Source organism: Heptranchias perlo, chromosome 37 (assembly GCF_035084215.1).
Source record: "Heptranchias perlo isolate sHepPer1 chromosome 37, sHepPer1.hap1, whole genome shotgun sequence".
Lineage (NCBI taxonomy): Eukaryota > Metazoa > Chordata > Chondrichthyes > Hexanchiformes > Hexanchidae > Heptranchias > Heptranchias perlo.
This window is the reverse complement of record NC_090361.1, coordinates 6,370,175-6,393,734: the sequence shown is the minus strand read 5'-3', so window position 1 is coordinate 6,393,734 and position 23,560 is coordinate 6,370,175. Positions and strand designations below refer to the sequence as shown.

The 23,560-nt window shown below is 45.0% G+C and overlaps 1 long non-coding RNA gene across 1 annotated transcript in view; it reads right to left on the bottom strand.

The window, feature by feature from the left end:
- The window catches only part of LOC137304280 (uncharacterized), a 79,938-nt gene extending 60,772 nt beyond the window's left edge, over window positions 1–19,166 (bottom strand). Inside the window, exon 1 of the long non-coding RNA XR_010958535.1 lies at window positions 18,457–19,166. This is a non-coding gene — a long non-coding RNA (uncharacterized lncRNA). The remainder of the gene's footprint in view (window positions 1–18,456) is intronic.
- Between the last annotated feature and the right edge of the window lie 4,394 nt (window positions 19,167–23,560).

Genomic DNA, 23,560 nt, shown 5'->3' with positions numbered 1-23,560 from the left:
AAGAGGCAATGGTAGGAACAAGGTTAAAAAAACAAGCCAAGGAAAGCCAGTAACATTAATTATTACACGTCTCGAGGTGGGGGGGGGGGGGGGAGGGGAGATTGGTTTCTGGGAAGGGAGAGGCTGTGGTCATGATTGGTATGATTAACGTAGCAACAGCCAATGCAAATGGACCAATGGAGCCGCTCTGATAGTTGAAATATGTCCCGCTGGTGTCAGCAATAAGCCAATCACCCCACACTATTTATCTAACCACGAATATGAAAATGTGACCAAGAGATTCCATAAATTCCCACTGACAGTTTAATACTCGGCTGGGGGGCAAAGTGTAAATAAGTTGAAAACATATGTGACCTTATGACACATGATATTACACTTGAAACCAGACTTCAGTAACACCGACTTCTGACCACACAGCTGCTATGCGATGCTGTGTTTTGTCTACACAACTCCCCAGTGTCATGTGCTGTTTGTCCCTAACAAGTGACAGCTTGGAGATACTGTCCTGTCACAATTAGAGTCGACTTTCCATGTTCTGTGACAATTATCAACCTCTCCCCTTTGCTGGGGACAGCTCCACAAGCACGAGTCACTCTCCAGCACCTCATCCCAAGTAGCCACTAATTTGCGTGTGAGCCTTCACATGTAGAGTCGCATAGAGTTACATAGATAGACTTACATCATTTCCACAGCACTGAAATAGGCCATTCGGCCCAACTGCTCTATGCCTGCCTTTATGCTCCACATGAGCCTCCTCCCACCCCTCTTCATCGAATCCTATCAGCATATCCTTCTATTCCTTGCTCCCTCATGAGCTTATCTAGCTTCCCCTTAAAGGCATCTATGCTATTTGCCTGTAGCGAGTTCTACATTCTTACCACTCTTTGGGTAAAGAAGTTTCTCCTGAACTCCTTATTTGGATTTATTGGTGACCATCTTATATTTATGACCTCTAGTTTTGGTCTCCCCCACAAGTCGGCGGGCTATTCAACTACAGGGGCCATCGGAGCCAAGCCTGATCCCGTCCTCACCCAGCACCCACACATGTGGACTTCCTGCAAGATTTATTGTACAATGACTGGGAGCAGGAAGCCACCCCCACCCCCAACCCGGAATGCTGAGGCCAACTGTTGCCTGGGCTGAGCTCAGGTAATTCAGTACAGGTCCACGAGCCTCTTGGTCTGTCTGCTTCAGCTAATCACTGGAGAAATTTGCTGAGGCATTGGGTGCTCTGGGTTGGAATCTAGTCCAGTGAGGTGGGATGAAAGCACCTGCAACAGGTACTAAAGTGACATCGGGGGGTCATTTTGACTTTGGGCGATTAGTGTAAAATGAGCAATATCAATGGGGAGAGATGTATAACGGGCGGCTGAATCAATATCACCCGTTTTACACTATCGCGCAAAGTCAAAATTGCCCCCATTATCAACAGACTTTGCGAGGGGATGGAGATGAGTAATGAAGCAAAAAGCATAAATGGCCACCTATTTCCAACCCCATAAGATAGCCTGCCTCTCCTTACCTCACCCCCACTGCTGCTGAAACCCTCATCCACACCTTCATCACTTCCAGGTTTGACATTTCCCATTCTTTTCTTGCTGGCTTCCTCGTTCCACCCGACATGAACAAAACTCCACTGCACAAATTTGATACTCGATGAAATCCCACTCGTCCGTCAACTCTGTCTTCAGTAACCTCCATCAGTTCCCCAACCCCAGAGCACTGATTTCAAAATCCTTGTCATCACTTGCAAATCATTGCATGGCCTCTCCCCACACACCTTCAATAATCTTCTTCAGCCCTACATTCCAGCTCATATACTTTGCTCTTCCAACTTTAGCGTGCTGTGGACGCCTTTCCCTCTGCACCACCATCATGGTCCTGCATTCTGCAACTGCCACAAGGAGTGGTTGAGGCGAATAGCATGGATGCGTTTAAGAAGAAGCTAGATAAACACATGAGGGAGGAAGGAATGGAAGGGTATGTTGATAGGGGGAGATGGAGTAAATAGAGTGGGAGGAGGCTCGTGTGGAGCATAAACGCCAGCATTGATCGGTCGGGCCGAACGGTCCGTTTCTGTGCTGTAAATTCTATGTATTTCCATGTAATTCTCTTCCTAAATCCTTCTTCCTTGCTACATCTATCCCACCATCAAAATTCTCCTGAATACATACCCTTTTGACCCTCCTGCTCCCTGCACCTAACTCTTCTCCCAGCTTCTACTCAGTGTCCATCCTTTCCCCATCCTCTTCTAATGCACCTGAGGATGGTTTGCTACAGTTGCTGTATAAGTACAAGTGGTTGCTGGTATTCTTTAATTTGTTCTAGGGATGTAAGGCCACATTTATTGTCCATCCCAAGTTGCCCTGAGAAGGTGGTGGGTCTTCTTCTCGACTAGAGATTATTTATAGGCAACTTCACACTGTATTAACCCTGGGCTTCTCCTGCTCTGCTGTCATAACTTTGGCGTAAGAGTCAACCACATAATGTGGACTGGAGTCAGACCAGATAGGGGTGGCATGTTCCCTTCCCTGAAGGAAGGGCATTAGTGAACTAGTGACAACAATCCAGAAGCTTGCATGGTCACTTTTTCTGATGCCAGCTCACAAATTACCCAATTTATTGAATTCAGTTTCACAACTTGCCTTGATGGGATTTGAACTCACAACCTCTGGGTTTCGAGTCCAGTCCCATAACCACTACATTACCATACCACTGTTTGAATTGTTGCTCTAGGTATTGTTGGTGTTGCTTATATTGATGTTAGTATTGTTGCTATTGATGTTTGGTGTGCAGAGTCTAATGCACAAGGCGTCGCAGTTGTGTGGGATAGGCTGGATGCAGCAGAGGGTCTTTTCCTGTCCGTCATTGTTCGTATTTTTGTATGTTCATATGTTCATATTGCTGTTTTTATTGTTATGTTGATATTGTTGGTGCTGCTTATATTACTGTTCCTGGTATTGCTGGTTGTAATGGTGTTGATAGTGTTACTCTTGGTATTGTTGCTGTTGGTAGTATTACTGGTTGTATTGGTGTTGCTAGGATTACTCTTGGTATTGCTGCTGTTATTTGTATTACTGGTTGTATTGGTGTTGATAGTATTACTCTTGGTATTGTTGCTCTAGTTGGTATTGCTGTTGCAAGACCCAAGGAATGTCACAAATTGCAACAGGAGTTGGACCTCTCTCCACCAATGTCATTTTAAGTGATCCACATATAGTAGCTTTCATCGTTTTTTATCGACCAAATGTCACTGGATATTGTTCGAAAGTGAGAATCCTGGTTGATTATCCCTCTCTTAACCTGAGGCACTCAGGCCGATTGTAGCACCCCATCTGCTTCCCCAGCTGAGATCAGTTAACTCAGTCCTAAATTAGATACAAGACCCTGCGACTAATTCGCATTACAGAACAATTGGTACGGTGAAGTGGCTGGTGTTCTGAATTCATCCTGTTTACACAGCCTGGCAGATTTAAGGCACAGGGAACAAGACTGGAACAGTTGTGTAAAGGTCACGTGTTTGCTTCTGCTGAGGATCATCCCTGCTGCCAATGGAACGTCTGTACAGACCCAGCAATTATATAAAGCACATGGCTGGCCTGTACGAGCTCACCCCACCTGTGTCCAAAAACAAAGTGGTCAATCAGGTTTGCTGCAGTTGATGCTTTGCCTCTGGCTGGTGCTGTGTGCCACCAGGGCTGCAATGTAGAATGTTTAAAGTAGTCCAGTATTATTGCTGCATAACAGCATGTGACTATAGAAGATTCCTGGGAAATTTGTATAAGGATGTGCTCCCGCCAGGGAGTGTCCGTTTTGGCGAGAACACACAGGGTGCGGGAGTCCTTTTGTAAGGAAGTGCCAATGTGGTATGTTTCTACCAAGTTCAAAGTAAGTTAAGTACCTCCATGGGTGTTCTTAGGACGAGGTAAATTGAGCTCTAGCTGACAACACAATACGCTCAGCTGGAGGAGAGGGTGAGGAAAGAGAAAATTGGTGAGATCAGAGCCACCCCCTCTCTGGAGAAACACACCTAAACAACAGACAATTATACAGAGGCTTTAGGCATTAGCAGAGAAAAGTCCACAGCCCACATTCTCACACCCACCAGAATACAAGCTGGCTATTTACATACAGGATAACAAGCAGCCTCCAGTACAAGGGCTGCGTATCAGACAACAAGCTTTGTCTTGTATCCTGGCTTCAGCTTGTATTTTATAACATCGAGTAATAATATCTCAGGGTTGAGTTGGTGCAAATAAACCATTCAAGATTAATTATCTGAAATCTCCCATGTGGGTCTATTATTCCTTATGTACTAGTATTCCGAGTAATTTGGCTGCTGTTCCCTCTACCATATACAGGATCTACCACTCGTAATATATTCAGGGCCTGCTGTGTTTGATTCCCTTTGTGGCTTCACCGCTCTCTACCTCTGTAACCTCCTGCAGCCCTACAATCCCCACCTCGCGCCCCCACCCCCCCGCCAAAGCTCTGTGTTCCTCTCACTCTAGCCTCTCTACCTCTCTCTCCTTTAAGACACGCCTTAAAACCTGCCTCTTTGACCAAGCTTTTGGTCACTTGTCCCGATATCTCCTGTTGTGGCTCGTGTCAGATTTTGTCGGATTTGTGAAGCGTCTTGGAATGTTTTACTACGTTAAAGGCGCTATATAAATGCAAGTTCTTGTTGTTGTTATAGCCACATGTGCACTCTCCTCCCTCCTTTTTGCCCCACCATTGGTGGCTGCCCCTTCAGCTGCCTAGGCCCTAGGCTCTGAAATTCCCTCCCTTAACCTCTCCGCCTCTCTCCCTCCCTCTCTTCCTTTAAGACCCTTCTTAAAACCTATCTCTTTGACCAAGCTTTTGGTCATCCCTCCTAATATCTCCTTCTTTGGCTTGGTGCCCATTTTTGTCTGATTACGCACCTGTGAAGCGCCTTGAGATATTTTTCTACATTAAAGGCGCTGTATAACTGCAGGTTGTTGTAGTTGTTATTCAGAAGCTGCTATTCCCTGTAATATATTCAGGGCCTCCTGTGTTGTTCTTATGTTATATTGTTAGGGTTCCTAATAATCCATCATTGAATGACAAAAGAAAAGCTAGATTTCTTATGGGAGAAAACAACTTTACATTCAACAGCTCACTGCCAGCTTACAAACTCCAACTTGCAGATACACTTTGCCAGTTTGAATCTAATTGATTGTTTAATTAAATATGGGAAAATTCGCAAATGCTCATACACAAGCTACTATATGATTATGCCTGCAATTACAGGTAATAGATGCAGGATTTGCTACTCCTTGTCATATATGCAGGGTATGCTATTCCCTGTAATATATAATAACATGTGCTGTTCCCTATATTATAAATGTAAGGAATCTTACAACACCAGGTTATAGTCCAACTGTTTTATTTGAAAATCACAAGCTTTCGGAGGCTTTCTCCTTCGTCAGGTGAGTGTGGGATTCCTTGAACGTTACCGCATTTATAGTCAGAGAACAATACCTGATGATTACAGATAATCTTTCCAACTGCCCGTTGTCAAGGCAATCAAAGTGTTCAGACAGAGAGATGTTACCTACAGGACCACCGAATATACAAACGGCCAGAACAAAAGACAGAGAGAGAGAGAGAGAAACATCCGAAAGGAAGAGAAAGACAGAGAATGACCCGTTGTATTAAAAACAGATAACTTTTATAACAGATAACTTATATTATAGGCAGGGCCAGTTATACATTGTTATTGGCACAGGATATGCAATTCTCTTTTGTATATGTTCTACTTAAGGTTGAACAGGAGGGTTCCCTCCCAGTCGGACAGGAGGGTTCCCTCCCAGTCGGGGAACACTTCAGCAGTCAAGGACATTCAGCCACCGATCTTCGGGTAAACGTTCTCCAAGGCGGCCTTAGAGACACACGACAACGCAAAATCGTCGAGCAGAAATTGATAGCCAAGTTCCGCACCCATGAGGACGGCCTCAACCGGGATCTTGGGTTCATGTCACGCTACACGTAACCCCACCAGCGAAAAAAAGTTATCTGTTTTTAATACAACGGGTCATTCTCTGTCTTTCTCTTCTTTTCGGATGTTTCTCTCTCTCTCTCTCTCTGTCTTTTGTTCTGGCCGTTTATATATTCGGTGGTCCTGTAGGTAACATCTCTCTGTCGGAACACTTTGATTGCCTTGACAACGAGCAGCTGGAAAGATTATCTGTAATCACCAGGTATTGTTCTCTGACTATAAATGCGGTAACCTTCCATGGAATCCCACACTCACCTGATGAAGGAGAAAGCCTCCGAAAGCTTGTGATTTTCAAATAAAACAGTTGGACTATAACCTGGTGTTGTAAGATTCCTTCCACTACTTAAGGTTGCCAACCCTCCAGGAATGCCCTGGAGTCTCCAGTAATTGAAAATGAATCTCCAGGACTCTGCTGCGAGTAACTCAGGAGGCATAATAAAAATAATGTGTCTTTTTCAATTTCTTTGAACACTTTCATTTATAAGTTATAAAAATATTGGGAAAAAAGGCTGTTTTACTGGGAAGGGCAGTTGGTAGGCGGGGGTTCATGTGATGAAGCCTCCAGGATTACGTCCACCCAGAGTTGGTAACCCTAGTTCTGCTATCTTCTATAATATATACAGGTTATGCTAATCCCTGTAATATACATAGGGCCTACCACTTGTAATATATACAATATATTCCTGTTTTATATTCAGGAATTGCTATGTCCTGTCATAAATACTGGGCCTTTTATTCCCTACAACAGAATGAAAAAGAGCCTTCATTGCGCTTACATATTTCCTGGGGCTGTCTTAGAGTGACGTTGGCATCTGCACCATTCGTAGAAATGATATCATGTAAAGTGTGCCGTTTTCTTACATGGGTGAGAATGAATTCAGTGAATTACATCCTCAGGCAGTGAGAGGCAACTTGACACAGAAACTCCTGGCCGGGCAGCTAACTAGGTCACATTAACTTAGGACTAAGCAGCTTCTTTAACCAGCAATCATGCCTTGACTGTGTCACTCTGCTGTAGGTCACTAAGTAGGTCACACGGTAGTCAATGCTCCGCAGAAATGGAAACTGCTTAGTAGGTTGCAGACATCACTTACTGAAGCAAGAGTGAATGAAAGTGCAAACGCTATGAATCCAACACTACACAGTACATGAGCGAACCCAACCCATAAATCACGTGTTAGAGATGGCGCAGTTAATGAACTTTATACGTCTCTCATGGGTGAGGTGGAGGTCACAGCCATTGTTGGTAATTATTGTCTTGAGCATCCGCGATTTTCATCGCTCCACCATTGGCGGCCTTGCCTTCAGCTGCCTAGGCCCTAAGCTCTGGAATGCCCTCCCTAAACCTGTCTGCCTCCCCACCTCTCTTCTTTTAAGTCGCTCCTTAAAACCTATCTCCTTGACCAAGCTTTTGGTCACCTGCCCTAATATCTCATTATGTGGCTCGGTGTCAAATTTTGTTTGATAATCGCTCCTGTGAAGCACCTTGGGACGTCTTACTATGTTAAAGGCGCTATATTAATGCAAGTTGTTGTTGTTGTTCCTTTTAGATCCTGTGTGATTTTTGAAGAGTTAAATAAAATTCAAGTTCTGAAGTCCTTCCGATGGTTCAGTAGATATCTGCACAGCCACATGAAGCAGAACGGCCCCGGGTTCAATTCTGGTCTGTTAGTTGATGGTGGGAGGATTACTACAGTTGGTCTCATGTCAGGGAGGGGTACAAACCCGAGACCTCCACCACCTAGAAGGACAAGGGCAGCAGGTGCATGGGAACACCATCACCTCCAAATTCCCCTCCAAGTCACGCACCATCCTGACTTGGACACATATTGGCCGTTCCTTCATCGTCGCTGGGTCAAAATCCTGGAACTCCCGACCTAACAACACTGTGGGAGAACCTTCACCACACGGACTGCAGCGGTTCAAGAAGGCGGCTCACCACCACCTTCTCAAGAGCAACTAGGGATGGGCAATAAATGCCGGCCTTGCCAGCGACGCCCGCATCCCGGGAATCAAGAAAAAATGAACCAGAGCTTCTCCTCCTGATCATTATCCTGATCTGTTCGTTGTTGGTGGTATTTCTACAATTAGCCTCAGCTCAGGGAGGGGTAAAATGAACCAGAGCTCCTGATCGCTGTCCTGGAAGGGGCATTGAGATAGATTTTCTTCTGCCCTGTGCCTGGGAAATTCATGTTCCATTAGCACGGGGCAGAGGAAAAGGGAGTGGACTCACGACACCAGGCCTCTGCCCCTATTTCGTCTCACTGGGAATTCCCTGGGGCCTTCACAAATGGGCCTACACCTGCCTAACATAGTGAGGTGGGAGGGGGAAACCACCGCCTCCCATGTCAATTTCCTCTGACAGTGCTTGCTGGTTGCCCCATGCTGGATGCCCCAGTTCAGTTAAACCTGTACTTTGGCCTGCCTTCAGACCCCCACCGGCCAGAGCATCCTTGGTAACGTTGCCAACTTTGATTGCATGTATTTCATCATCTGACCTCCTGCCTTTAACCACCCCGCCGCCAAGCTACCGCCATTGGTCGCCCGACACATCCATCCTCAGAGCTCACCATGGCCAATTGGAAAGCCGACTGCATGTCAGTCAAAACAACCTTTATCCTGTCTTCAATATTTTCCTAACTAATAAATGAAAGTATTCAAAAGAAAAGTGGGGAAAAAAAAGCACAGTTTTTTTTAATACCCTTATGATTTTTCTCCCGGGTTTGCTCACAGCAGTGTCCTGGAGATTAATCTTCAATTCCTGGAAACTCCAGGACAATCCTGGAGGGTTGGCAACCCTAGTCTTTAAGGATCCAGGGGCAGGCCAAAGACAGAAGGTTGAGTATGTCATCTCCATTATTATTCCTTCCCCCACCCCAGCCCCCCAATATTTTTGGATGCAATCGGGCCTCGTGGCTACTAATCTCCAGAAGGCCCCGATCTCAGAGGCTTGATGTGCATCTGCAGGCCTAAGAGGTCTACAGCTGTGCTCAAACCTGCCCCTGTTCTGCACGAACAAGGCCCAGCTCCTGGGCTGTACAAATGGTCTGAGGGTGGAAAATGTATGCAGCTACCCCTCCACAGGAGGAGTGCACCTGAGGTTCCCTGTACCTGTTGAGCACCCAATGGGCACCCGTGAGAAAAATTGGCCCTCACATGTAAGGACAGGATCAAGCTCAACAGTAGCCTACACTTTGTCTCGGCTTCGGATGAGACGTTATACCAAGGCCCCATCTGCCCTCTCAGGTGGACGTAATAGATCCCATGGCACTATTTCGAAGAAGAGCAGGGTAGTTCTCCCCGGTGTCCTGGGCCAATATTTATCTCTCAACCTACATCACTAAAAACTAATTAATCTGGTCATTACCACATTGCTATTTGCGGGAGCTTGCTGTGCGAAAATTGGCTGCAGTGATTCCTACACTACAACAGTGACTACAATTCAAAAGTATTTAATTGACTGTAAAACACTTTGGGACGTCCTGTGGTCATGAAAGGTGCTATATAAATGCAAGTTCATTCTTTCTCTCTTTGGGCTTACAATAGGAAGGGTCACATATTAACCTGCCTTTCTCTCTCAGGTGTTGACCAACCTGCTGTGGCTCTTCAGCATTTTCTTGTCAGCTTGGCTGAGTTGGCAGCACCCTGTGACATCTAAACCAGGACGTGGTGGAGTCACTCCAGAGACCTGAGTGCATAATCTAGGTGGACGCTGCAGTGCAGGGCTGAGGCAGTGCTGCATTGTCGGAGGTGGTGATGTTAAGCTGAAGCCCAGCCTGCCTGTTCCAGTAGTTTCAGGTAGCTCTACCAAAGAGCAGGCACAGGCATGGTGGGCCGAATGGCCTCCTTCTGTGCTGTATCATACTACTACTATGACATTAAAGACTGCCAACGTTCCTGTCTCCACTACACCACCAAAAGCAGACTAACTGGCCATTCATCCCGGTGGTGGTCTTGCTGTGTGAAAATGGCTGTCACATTCGTCCACATGACAACAGTGACTGCAGATCTCAGCAATTCATCGCATGCGAGTGCTTTGGGACGATTCTGAGAGACACAATAATGTGCTTTATAAATACAAGAAATTCTTTTTTTAGTTTTCAAAATGTTCTTTTTATCCCTTGAAATTATGTTTCGTTTGTGTGAACTTCTAATAAAGGGCTTATACTCAAAACATTAACCCCTCTTTTCCCTTTTCTGATGTTGAATGACCTGTGTATTGCCAGCATTTTCAGTTTTTATTTCAGTTTCCAGTACGTTTTTGTTATTATCCTTATGAGTACACTACTGTTGTGATATAATAAGATCATTGATGTTTTATTAACAGATGCTACAGCTATCACTTTGACACACACTTGCAGTACAGTAACCCCTCACCATAATACTCTTTGAAATAAGCTTTGTCTTTAGCTCTCCCACTAATATAGAAACTGTACAAATACTTTCCCCATAACACCCCTTACTGTAACATTCTCTGATATACCACAGCCTCTAATACACATCATTTGTGGCTCCTTCTCTAATACAGAAACTATATAAACCCATATATAACTCCCTTTCTGTAACATGCACACTGAGGACATCAGTAAGCATGAGATGGGGAAAAGCCATTCAGGTCCCTCAGTCCTACTGCGTCTAGTCCATGTCCAATCTACCCTGTCAAGGACTCAACCTCACCCATTTTATCTCCTGAGGAAGACTTTCTGGGAAGACTGATGCACAGCCAAGGGACCCCCTGAAAATACTGACGCTCTCAAAGGAACCCTCAGGACCCCTTGTCTTAACTTCTGACAGAGTCAGCTACTGAGGCACTGTGCTTGTGCTATGTCCAGCCCTGGAAGGAGTGAAATCTGATGACCTCATCAAACCCCTTAGGGTACACAGACCCCAGTTTGAAAGCCTATGCTCTTGCGCATCCCCGATTTTCATTGCTCCACCGTTGGCGGCCGTGCCTTCTGCTGCCTAAGCCCTAAGCTCTGCAATTCCCTCCCTTAACCTCTCCACCTCTCTGCCTCTCTCTCCTCCTTTAAGACGCTCCTTAAAACCTACCTCTTTGACCAGGCTTTTGGTCACCTGTCCTAATATCTCCTTTTGTGGCTCGGTGTCATATTTTGTTTGAAAGCGCCTTGGGATGTTTTGCTACGTTAAAGGAGCTGTATAAATGCAAGTTATTGTTGTTATCAGACAAAAAACTTCCAGAATATCCATCCATCATCCCTTCTCCATTATTCAGCCCTGACCTATTGTCCTCCAGATCACCCCTACCCCTCATCCTCAGCAACACAGGAACCATTGTCTCCTGTTAACTGCTGCACTTACCCCTTTTAACACTCGCCCATAACCACTGCCATCTAATCACCATGATCCTCGTGTTAGGGTTGCCAACTCTGGTTGAACATATTCCTGGAGGTTTCATCACATGACCTCCTGCCTCCAACTGCCCCGCCCAACATGTCCATCCTCATGACGCACGCCTTCCCCCGGCCAATCATTACTCAATTTGGGCTGATTCTTGACTGTCAGTCAAATAGCCTTTTATCCCAGCTCCAATATTTTTATAACTAATAACAGAAGTGTTCAAAGGAAATGAAAAAAAATACAATTTTTTTTTAATGCCTCTATGATTTTTGAGAGTCTCAATCAGGTTGAGTCAAGCGGCAGGCTGAAAATGGCTGACTCCATTCAGACTGACCTCGTCTGGGCCGTTAAGGAGCTGCAAAGCAGAGGGTGAATTAATAATAGGTCGAGCTTTATTGTACCAGCGAATTAACACGAACCTTGGTTTGCCCACCCAGAGCCTATATCAGGAATTTGGACACATTGGGGGTGAAATTGGACATGGGCAGAATGGCTTTTGCTGCCCGTTATACGACACACCCAATAGTCAGTGCTATTGAAGTCAATGGAGCTTGAATATTGGGCTGGGGGTTTAACAGAAGACCAATATGATTCAACCTGTTCTGCTTCCCCGCTCATGTCCAATTTCATCCCCACAATCCCCAAAATATTCTATCCTTATAGACAGAAAACTATGTGGGGACCGCGCCGCCTGAATTCCAACATGTGCTCCCAGTGGGCGAGGCTTTCCCCCTGGGAATACAGTTGCCTAAAATGACCCCGTACATTAGATCGATGCTGCGTGCCTGGCCTGTGACGGCTTGACGCTGACACTGCTGTCAAAATGTGTTCCATTGCCTTACCCCAAGGAACACCTCCGCCCACCCCAAAAAGTGTTGTTGCCGTCATTCTGGTCGAACCACCTACATTATTAAAACAATTGACGCTGAGTGCCTGCTTTAGTTTTGTGAATTGCTAATCTTTTCCCCCACCCACAGTTCTGCCTGGCGTGCTCAAGCACGCCTACTCCACTCAGAGGGCTGACCAGCTTCCACGTGCTGATGAAGCAATGTGTTAATTAGAGGCGTGCACTTACGCATCAATTAAGCAACAACCAGTTAGGTTGACGCTCTCTGCAAGGTGGAGTTTGTAAGCAGAAGCCAAGCTGCTGAACATACAGTTGTTTTCAACCCAGAACAAATCTGGTTGTTTGTCCTACATAAGAACATAAGAAATAGGAGCAGGAGTCGGCCATACGGCCCCTCGAGCCTGCTCCGCCATTCAATCAGATCATGGCTGATCTTCCACCTCAACTCCACTTTCCCGCCCTATCCCCATATCCCTTGATTCCCTTAGTGTCCAAAAATCTGTCGACTTCTTTCATTTGATTATTAGGAGCCATAAGAACAATATAACATAAGAAAGAACTTGCATTTATATAGCCCCATTTCACGACCTCAGGATGTCCCAAAGCACTTTACAGCCAATGAAGTACTTTTGAAGTGTAGTCACTGTTGTAATGTAGGAAACGCAGCAGCCAATTTGCGCACAGCCAGGTCCCACAAACAGCAATGAGATAATGACCAGATAATATATTTTTTTTCAAGTGACGATGGTTGGCTAGGACTCCCCTGCTCTTCTTGGAAATTGTGCCATGGGATCTTTTACATTCACCTGAGAGGGCAGACGGGGCCTCGGTTTAACGTCTCATCCGAAAGACGGCACCTCCGACAGTGCAGCACTCCCTCAGTACTGGCACCGGGAGTGTCAGCCTAGGTTTTGTGCTCAAGCCTGTGGAGTGGAACTTGAACTTACAACCTTCTAACTCAGAGGCGAGAGTGCTATCACTGAGACACGCTGTATAACATACGAAGCACACAGCAGCTATAGCAGGGGAGCCATCACATGCTCATAATTTTTCTGCTTGTTTTCAGCACGTCCCTCCAATGCTAACTCAGATTAACATGGCTGACACTGTGCTGTGGAAGATTACTAACTTATTGGTCTAGTAAAAGGCTTTGGGGATTTGCATTGCAGCAGCGCCAATGTGAACGTGAGAGCTGGGCTGTTTTGAGTTTTTTTTAGATTAATGTGGTTTTATTGAAAATAATTCAGATTTAAAGCAAAAAGTCAGAACAGACAGGAAGTGAGATTGAGAGCTCAATACTGGGGGTGGATCCCTGTGAACGGGGTACATAGAATTACATAGAATTTACAACACAGAAACAGGCCATTCGGCTCCACAATAGCCTCCTCCCACCCTACTTCAACCAACCCTATCTGCGTACCTTTCTATTTTCTCCCTCATGTGCTTATCTAGCTTCCCCTTAAATGCATCTATGCCATTCGCCTCAACTACTCCATGTGGTAGCAAGTTCTACATTCTAACCACTCTCTGGGTAAAGAAGTTTGTCCTGAATTCTTTATTGGATTTATTAGTGACTGTCTAATATTTAAGTTTTGGACACACCCACAAGTAGAAACATCTTCTCTACTTCTATCCGATCAAAGCCCTCCATAATTTTATAGACATCTATCAGATCACCCCTCAAGCTTCTCTTTTCTAGAGAAAAGAGCCCCAGCCTGTTTATTCTTTCCTGGTAGTTATAACCTCTCAGTATCATCTTCTGGTATCATCCTTGTAAATCTTTTTTGCACCTTCTCCAGTACCGCCATATCCTTTTTGCAAAAGGCCCTTCTATCTCCAGTTTTGTTAACAGCATAGAATCATAGAATGATACAGCACAGAAGGAGGCCATTCGGCCCATCATGCCTGTGCCGGCTCTTTGAAAGAGCTATCCAATTAGTCCCACTCCCCCCACTCTTTCCCCCAAGCACTGCAAATTTCTCCCCTTCAAATATTTATCCAATTCCCTTTTGAAAGTTCTTATTGAATCTGCTTCCATCTCCCTGTCAGGCTGTGCATTCCACAACACTCCCCTCCCTTGCATTCACAGTCCACTCTTATCTCAGTTCCATTGCAAGAGGTGCGAGTCACTGGTCCTACACAGACTGGGATAAATGAGCAGATTGGCCCTTCCCATTCCTACCTCCTTATGTGGTCTCTACGATGGCAACTGTGAATGAGTTTCTGGAGCTGGCTGTTCCAGGAAGTGAGTGCACCTGGAAGTGCGATGATGCCCCAGAGGCATACAGTTTTGCACGAAATGTTCCTTTTCTCCTCACAAACTCATAACTTTGCTTAAAACCCAAATCTGTCTGAGATTTGAATACTGCTGTCACAATTGAGAAAGCTGTTCTCGCACCTTCTCTTGCACTCCTGAACAGGAGCTAGTGGTCCTTGAGCCTTCAAACCTTCTTTCCCTCTCTCCATCAAAACCTTTCTTCATCCTCAGTGCATTGAAATCATTGTTCCTATTCTTCCTCAAGTCCTCAAAACTGTGGAACTCCTCACCTCCCTTAGTCTTCCCTTCCAAACAATGACAACAACTTGCATTTATATAGTGCCTTTAATATAGTAAAACGTCCCAAGGCGCTTCACAGAAGCAATTATCAAACAAAATTTGACACCGAGCCACATAAGGAGACATTACGACAGGTCCCTTGGTCAAAGAGGTAGGTTTTAAGCAGCATCTTAAAGGAGGAGGGAGAGGTAGAGAGGTTGAGAGGTTGAGAGGGGGAATTCTAGAGATTAGCGCTTAGATGGCTGAAGGCACGGCCGCCAACGGTGGGGCAAAGGAAGTGGGGGTGCGCAAGAGGCCAGAATTGGAGGAGCGCAGAGATCTTGGAGGGTTGTAGGGCTGGAGGAGGTTACAGAGATAGGGAGGGGCGAGGCCATGGAGGGATTTGGGAACGAGGAAAAGAATTTTAAAATCGAGGCATTGGTGGACTGGGAGCCAGTGTAGGTCAGCGAGCACAGGGTTGATCTCTCCTGACAAGCTGACACTTAAGGAGCCAATTGTTGCATCACTACCACCACCATGACTGAGATCTGCCAACTCAACAAAGACCAGGGCATCGACCTGAACCTTCTGACACTGTGTGACTCAATACCATGCCATGTACCATCTGAACTATCGGGGAGGTCAACAGGGTTCGCTGATGCTGCTCAGGTGCTGCAGACGCTGAACTGTTATGCGCGACCGAGAACCTTCGCACAAACAAACATCCTATTCCCACTTCCTAAATTAGAACTGGAACTAGAAAGCTCAGTTTGCGGACACAGAAAGAGCACGTGCAACCAGGCATGGCTGCCCCTCACTCCGTCAGCCAGCTGCAACTCACACTTTCGGTTCCCTTGCAGCAGTGCAATGTCTGCGACCTTTTGCGCCTCCCCGATTTTTATTGCTCCACCATTGGCGGCTGAGCCTTCAGCTGCCTAGGCCCTAAGCTCTGAAATTTCCTCCCCTTAAACCTCTCCACCTCTCTACCTCTCTCTCCCTCCTCCTTAAAACCTACCTCTGTGACCAAGCTTGTTTGTCCTAATATCTCCTTATGTGGCTCGGTGTCAAATTTTGTTTAATAATGCTCCTGTGAAGCTCCTTGGGATGTTTTACTATGTTAAAGGTGCTATATAACTGTAAGTTATTGTTGTTCAGTAAGCAGTGTCAGGACCGTATACGGCACCTTTTGACAGAGCCTACAACTTCATCTGAAGGAACTCCAGACACAATTGAATGTGGAGCAGAAAGTTTAATTAAGAACAGTCTCCGCTGTACAAGTCACAGCATTTCACCATTCCCCTCCTTCTCTTCTCCCCCTAAAAGCTCCCAGGTCTTGCTCTATATATCCAACTTGGCCTCCCTCCCTAACCCCGCTGTGCTGAACTACAACTCCCCCTTCATCACCCGGCCCTCAGGATCATTACAGAAGGCAAGAGAGTATTCTGCACAAACACAACACAGTATAACTCAGCAAAACTTCCCTCTGTGAAAAGATTGAAAGGCTTGCATTTATATCGCACCTTTCATGACCTCAGGTCATCCCAAAGTGCTTTACAGCCAACAAAGTATTTTTGAAGTGTAGTCACTGTTGTAATGTAGGAAACGTGCGGGCCAATTTGTGCACAGCAAGATCCCACAAACAGCAATGGCACAATGCCCAGATAATCTGTTTTTTTTTTTGCTGATGTTGGTTGAGGGATAAATATTGGCCAGGTCACCGGGGAGAACTCCCCTGCTCTTTTTCAAAATAGTGCCATGGGATCTTTCACGTCCACCTGAGAGGGTAGACGGGGCCTCGGTTTAATGTCTCGTCTGAAAGACGGCACCTCTAGAAAGGTACTGCACTGGGAGTGTCAGCTTAGATTTTGTGCTCAAGTTTCTGGACTAGGGCTTGAACCCACAACCTTCTGACTCAGGTGAGAGTGCTGCCCACTGAGCCAAGGCTGACATCTTTGGGTACAGACACTGGCGAGTTACATAATACACATAGGAATGGTGTATAATATAGAACAGTGCTGATTAATACAGGCGGTACTATACAAGACACAGAACAGTGTTAGAGTATCTATAGGAGTGCTATATAATACTCAGAATAGTGCTATATAATAGAGTACAGTGTTATATAATACAGAGCAACAGCAACAGCAAATTGGATTTATATAGTGCCTTTAACATAGAAAAATGTAGAGACAGTATTATACAATGCACAAACCAGAACACTGTTATATAATGCAGTGCTACATAATATACAGGGCAAATGTCATTATAAAATACACAGAGCATTATTATGCTATGTGTAGAACATTGATATATAATACAAAAACAGAAGATGCTGGACACACTCAGCAGGTCAGGCAGCATCTGTGGAGCGAGAAACAGAGTTAACGTTTCAGGTCAGTGACCTTTCTCATCGACCTGAATGGTTAACTCTCTTTCTCTACAGATGCTGCCTGACCTGTTGAGTGTTTCCAGCATTTTCTGTTTTTATTTCCAATTTCCACTATCCGCAGTATTTTGTTTTTGATTTTATTGTTGCGGTGTTATTTCTCAGTAATCCCCTGCAAGTTAAACTCCAGTGGCCCAACGGTGCTTAAATCCAAGTTTAATCTTGCAGTGAGAACATCATTGCACATGAGCTGAATGAAGTATCATTGCCATTGATATTTGCCACGATAGCTGCAGATTTAACTTATTTTGTATACATTTAAAACCCAGTTTTTAATATATATTTTTTATAAATAAGTAATGTGTGTGTAGGAGGAACCACAATGGAAAATCTCAGCTTGAGAGAACAAACTGCTTGGGACTCACTGGTGGTTTGTGGCAATATCCAAACCCCTTGAGGTAATTATTGTTGTGCAATTTTATTCTCCCACCCACCCTTCTCCATTTATTAAATGTGGATCCTTTTCAATTTTAAATTTGGAATCTGACACTGATGGATTCTGGGGAAGTGGGGCTTCCCAATGTACCGGCATGAATTTGCTGGAAGCCAAATGAGAAGGCGTGAGATGTAGCCACACTTGCAGAAGCTGATTCAGAGCCCTGGAAGCTTTGGGTCGTCACATACCCTTCAGTTATTCCATTTAACACACAGTATGCCAATAAACTGAGTAACAAGTGTATCTATATGTACGTAAATCTAACGTGTGTCCATCACACTTCAAAGTGTCAAACATGTTACGTGTGCAAAACAATCTTTAAAAAAAATAGAAAACCAGATGATGACCGGGAGCCTGAAATTTACAAACAGTTAGAATTGTCCTCTGATTGGCCTCAGCATTTTACAAGTAGCTACAATTACCTGGATTTCCCTGTTTAGAGCAGTGGCCTTAAAGGGACAGACCAGGTTAGCAGCTAAACAGCAGGTGGTAAAAATTTGTTTCGGGCAATAGCGCAAATTGGGTGGTATCTTACCGGCTGCCCGTTATACTTCCCGCCCGATATTCAATAGAACTGTATATCAAGCTGGGTGTAGGACAAGCAGACGATGCGATACCGGTGAAGGTGAATTTCTACCTCCCACAACAGTGATCCACACCCCAGACTACCCTTGAGCAATGCCACTGGAGATCAGCTCGGGCGTATATGAAACATCGCAGATGATTGTTCAGAAATGAGGGTGAGTTGGAAAGTATATTAGTAAGCATGCAAACTGGCATTGCCAACCTTGCCTCAGCAAATTCACGTACTTACATCAGTCACTGGCACCCCACACAGGGCAGAGGAATCACATGTGCAGATAGCATGATGTGAACTTGCTGCTTAGTCAGTACTCAGAATCCAAAAACAGGTATCGGGAGGAAGAGTGGAAGAGAGAGGATTATAAGAAAACAGAAACATGCATCAGAAAAAGACAGTGTCAGCAAAAAAACGGGCCTCACCCCCCTCCCCCCACCTCTCTGCGGAAGTGAAAGATCGTATCTAGTGCTCGTGAACTGTGCCAAGGTCTGTCACAAGTGAAGTGAAAGCCAGGTTACAAAAAAAAACACAGTAATGAGGATGTGAAAAACCGAAGTGAACCATGCTGTGGTAAGGGTCCGCACAAGAGACATCCTTAATCCAGTTTCAAAATAATGCTGGGCCTTAACAATGCGTGCAGGTACCCTGAGTAAATATTAATCCGATTCTTCGTCAGTTCTGTGCAGGAGCTATACTGATGCATGGCCTCCGATATAGAAATACTTGCATTTATATAATGGCTTATCACATTACTGAAATCTCTCAAACACCTCACACTAGTAAGTTGGAGTGCAGGGACTGGAATTTGCACCGGCAGAAATCCTGCACCAAGAAAGTTGCACAATCAACAGTCTGTCTTCCAGTGGTGTCAGTTGAAGTTTCTGCTCTTCTTTGAATCAATGGGATGGTTCAGCTTTCACCTCAACAGTTAGATGGGACCTCAGTCTCATCTGATGGACACCACCCTTAACAATAAAAGAAAGAACTTGCATTTATATAGCGCCTTTCACGACCTCAGGACGTCCCAAAGCACTTCACAGCCAATGAAGCGTAGCCACTGCTGTAATGTAGGAAATGTGGCAGCTAATTTGCGCACAGCAAGTTCCCACAAACAGTGATGAAATAAATGATCGGATCATCTGTTTTTAGTGGTGTTGGTTGATGGATAAATATTGACCAGGATACCGGGGAGAACTCCCCTGCTCTTCATCGAAGAGTGCCGCGGGATCTTTTACGTCCACCTGAGAGGGCAGATGGGACCTCAGTTTAACGCCTCATCCAAAAGACGGTATCTCCGACAGTGCAGCACTCCTTCAGCACTGTCCAGAACCAAGGAGCAGGAACCCGGAGACAAGGATATTACCAGCTGACATAGCAATCCATTCACAGTATAAACCTGTTGTGTGCTGTGGATCAGGAATGAAAAAGAAACTCCCCATAGAACTCACACGTAGCCAGGCTGGCATTGAACAAGAAGAGTTGCAGTGGTTTTGTAATATCAGCAACAATATGGGATTTGGTAACAATCTGCTTATATCGGGTTTCCATCTAAATGGAGTGGCGTTGGCAGAGGCTTGGGTATATGGCACAGAGAGGCCAGCAGAAGGGAAGCAGGGAAAATACCTTGGAGATAAGAATGCAAATCGTACAGCAAAGAGCAGCAGGAATGATCCCATGTAATACCTAGTACATCTGAAGCATTAAAATTCAGCGTGTGGAAACGGGAGTTGTACTGTGATATAATTTTGCCTGAAAAGTCCCTATTTTTTTATAGAAGACTCCAGCTGAAGGAATGTTAAGAAAAAATTCCAAAGCCTTGACATCGACCTGGTCGAAGGAGCTCTATCCCCTCCCCCAATGACTCAATGGGTAAATCCACCATGTGATGGGATTTGTTTTTTATTTATTCTTGGGATGTGGGTGTCGCTGGCAAGGCCAGCATTTATTGCCCCTTGAGAAGGTGGTGGTGGGCCTTCTTCTTGAACCGCTGCAGTCCGTGTGGCGAAGGTGCTCCCATGGTGATGTTAGGTAGGGAATAGAAGTCAGGTGATGTGTGACTCGGAGGGGAACCTGGAGGAAGGCGATGGTGTACCCACAGCATTGCTGCTGTCGTCCTTCTTGTTGGTAGAGGTCACAGAGTCGGGAGATGCTGTTGAAGTAAGCTGGTGAGTTGCTGCAGTGCATCCTGATGGGAATACATACTGCACACACAGTACATTGGTGATGGAGAGGGTGGAAGTTGAGTCCATATAGACTGAACTAAACAATGGATTGAAACTAGGCTGTGCGGTTTTAGCAACAAATATATTAATGTGTTCACATGCAATTCTTGTGTTTATTTTAAAAGAATTAACACTTCAATTGAATTTCACACGAATAAATTAAGTTAGGTGCCAACCTTGGCTCAGTGGGTAGCACTCTCACCTCTGAGTCAGCAAGTCGTGGGTTCAAACCCCACTCCAGAGACTTGAGCACAAAATCCAGGCTGACTCTCCCAGTGCAGTGCTGAGGGAGTGCTGCACTGTTGGAGGTGCCGTCTTTTGAACAAATGTTAAACGTCTGCCTGAAGAGGTGGACGTAAAAGATCCCATGGCACTGTTTCAAAGAAGAGCAGAGGGGTTGTCCTGACTAATGTTATCCCTCAAGCCACACCATATGAAACAGATTTAAGTAGTCATTCATCGCATTGCTGTTTGTGGGAGCTTGCTGTGTGTAAATTGGCTCCCTGGTGCAGGGTGACACTAAAACAATATCTCGGTTAGAACAGAGGAAATGACTGCAAGGATAGCAGTTCTATGTTAGAAAGGGGGCACTTGTATTAACAGCTGGAAAGATTGGCTGGATTTGTGACTGGCACCAAAGACATGGCCACCAGCCAATGCCTAACTTGTGGGCATCTTTCATGAGAAGGTTCAGCAAGGGAAGCGAGTAGAATTTTTAAAAAAATTTTCAAATAAAATTTTAAATTAAGGCCTTCAGAGAGAAACATTAAAAAAAAAACGTTGGCCCATTTTTACTCAACTTTCTGATCAAAGCTGTTCAAAGAACTTTTCAATCCCTCAAAAAAATAAACAAATTCATAAAAATGACTCACTCCCATCGAGTGGAGAGAGAATTAGAGAAAAGCAGCTGATGTGATTTTTTTTTACATTTCCCTGCAGTCATTGCAAACATGACTCAAATACACCCACGGTTCACTGGTTGTTAAAGGCGTATGTACAAATCAGTTCATGTCTTTGACAGCAATGTGTCCATTTTCTGCCGCTCGCTCTAGTGCAGCCCAGGGAATGCTCCCGATCCCACATCTACAAAGTTTCCTGTACTTTACAGGGAAAGCACTTTTCTCTTCGGACTTGGAAAAAAAGGGAAACGGCGAAACCGTCAAAACGCAGGAGACATGCGACGATATGAAAATGACAGGCAGGAAAAGACCAGCTGGTCCATCAAGCCTGGCACACACACCATGATGGATGCAGCATCAGGACCAGATACTCCCCCCATCCCACCCCTCCCACCCCCCCACCCCTCCCCTGCAGCCATGTAATCTCCTGGGAGATGCAAAAAATAACCAAAGAGAAACCCAAAGCCAATAAGGAAAAAAAATACTCTGGAAATTTCCTCTCCGACCCCCTCAGGCAATAGAAAGGAGTCCAGGAGATCACACGGACCAAGTGTTATCTATAAAGACACTTACCTTCTATATGATGCGATCTCTGTCCCAGTCAGGAAGCGGTCCAGCTCCCTCTTGAAGTCAGAGAGTCGGCACCCACCACACCAGCCGGCAACACATTCCAGAGGATCGCTACTCTTTGGGAGAAGAAGAACTGCCTAACATCCAGTCTATTCCTACACTTGCTTAGTTTAAACTCATGTCTCCTGGTTCTCCCCAAACCTGTCAAACTGAAACATAAATTAAAAGAGACAAAAGTTAACTGAAACATGTTAAAAGTTAGGAGTAAGTTGGGAAGTGAGCATAAAAATAAGTTGCCAGAGAAGTCCATTGAAGTAGAATAAGTTAATGAAAAAGGCCATTAGTGGGTTCAAGAGGCAGTTGAGTGGATTTCTGGTGAGAGAAGTGATTGAGGGATATAGTGAGAAGGTGGGTGGTTGGAGTTGAGAACCTGTAACCTTCTGACTCAGAGCCAACCTGAGCCAAGCTGACATTCCTAGTGGGTTGTACTAATGCTGCACAATTAGCACCAGGGAAAATCCTACAGGAGTTGAGTAAATGTGAAACTGATGTGAGGAGAAATCATCTACATTTCTTATAAAAGGCTGATAGTTCTTATGTGAGACGGTTAGTGAGACCCCAGCAGCAGAAGAGCTTAACTATAGGCTCTCTCCAACACATTCAACATAGCATTTGGGAAACAAACATCGGCTTTAAAATTACACTGTGGGATTACCGTGTGCAAACGATCAAAGCCTTTGTGTAAAAGTCCTCTCTCTGCTATTTTAGCAGAGTTTTTAGCTCATTTATTCCAAACAGGTTAACAGCTCTAAAATAAGAGAGTGGAATGTAAAATGAAGGCGATACGCAATTATCCCTGTGCAACAGGCCTATCCCTTTCTGCTAAATCTCAACACCACCTGTCCCAACAGCAACAATATTGTGTATTTATATAGCGCCTTTAACATAGTAAAACGTCCCAAGGGGCTTCTCAGGAGTGTAATCAGACAAAAATTGACACCGAGCCAAAGAAGGAGACCTTAGGACAGGTGAGCAAAAAGCTTGGTCAAAAATAGATTTTAAGGAGGAGAGAGGTGAAGAGGCGGAGAGATTTAGGGAGGAAATTCCAGAGCTTGGAGCTTAAACAGCTGAAGGCATGGCCGCCAAATGGTGGGGCAAAGGGAGTGGGAGATGCACAATAGGCCAGACACCTTCTCACCATATCCCTCAAACTCTTTTACCAGAAACATGTCCAATTACTTCTTCAGCCTATTTACACTGCGCCCGTTAATATTGTCTGCTTCAGTCACTTTCCCTGGTAACTTATTTCACAATTCTATTACCCTTTTTGGTAAAAATAAACTCTGCCTGATTTCTCTTCTTACTCTTAACTTCCTAATTTTTAACTTGTGGCTTCTGCTGCTTGAATCCTTTGCCATTGTGCACACTTTGCCTGGATCAGCCCCCTTGAAAACTTCAATTGGGTCATCTCAGAATTTATAATTTTATTATTATTTAAACTGTAAGTCAAAACAAAGTTAACTGCTGAGCGTCTTATGCAACAATGTTTTAAATTTCTACCGAGTGAGTGTGATGGCCTCGCCTCAGTCCTTCAGTGGCTGGAAGCTCTTCAGGGTCCTCGCATGTGTCCAAATAAACCGTTAAACC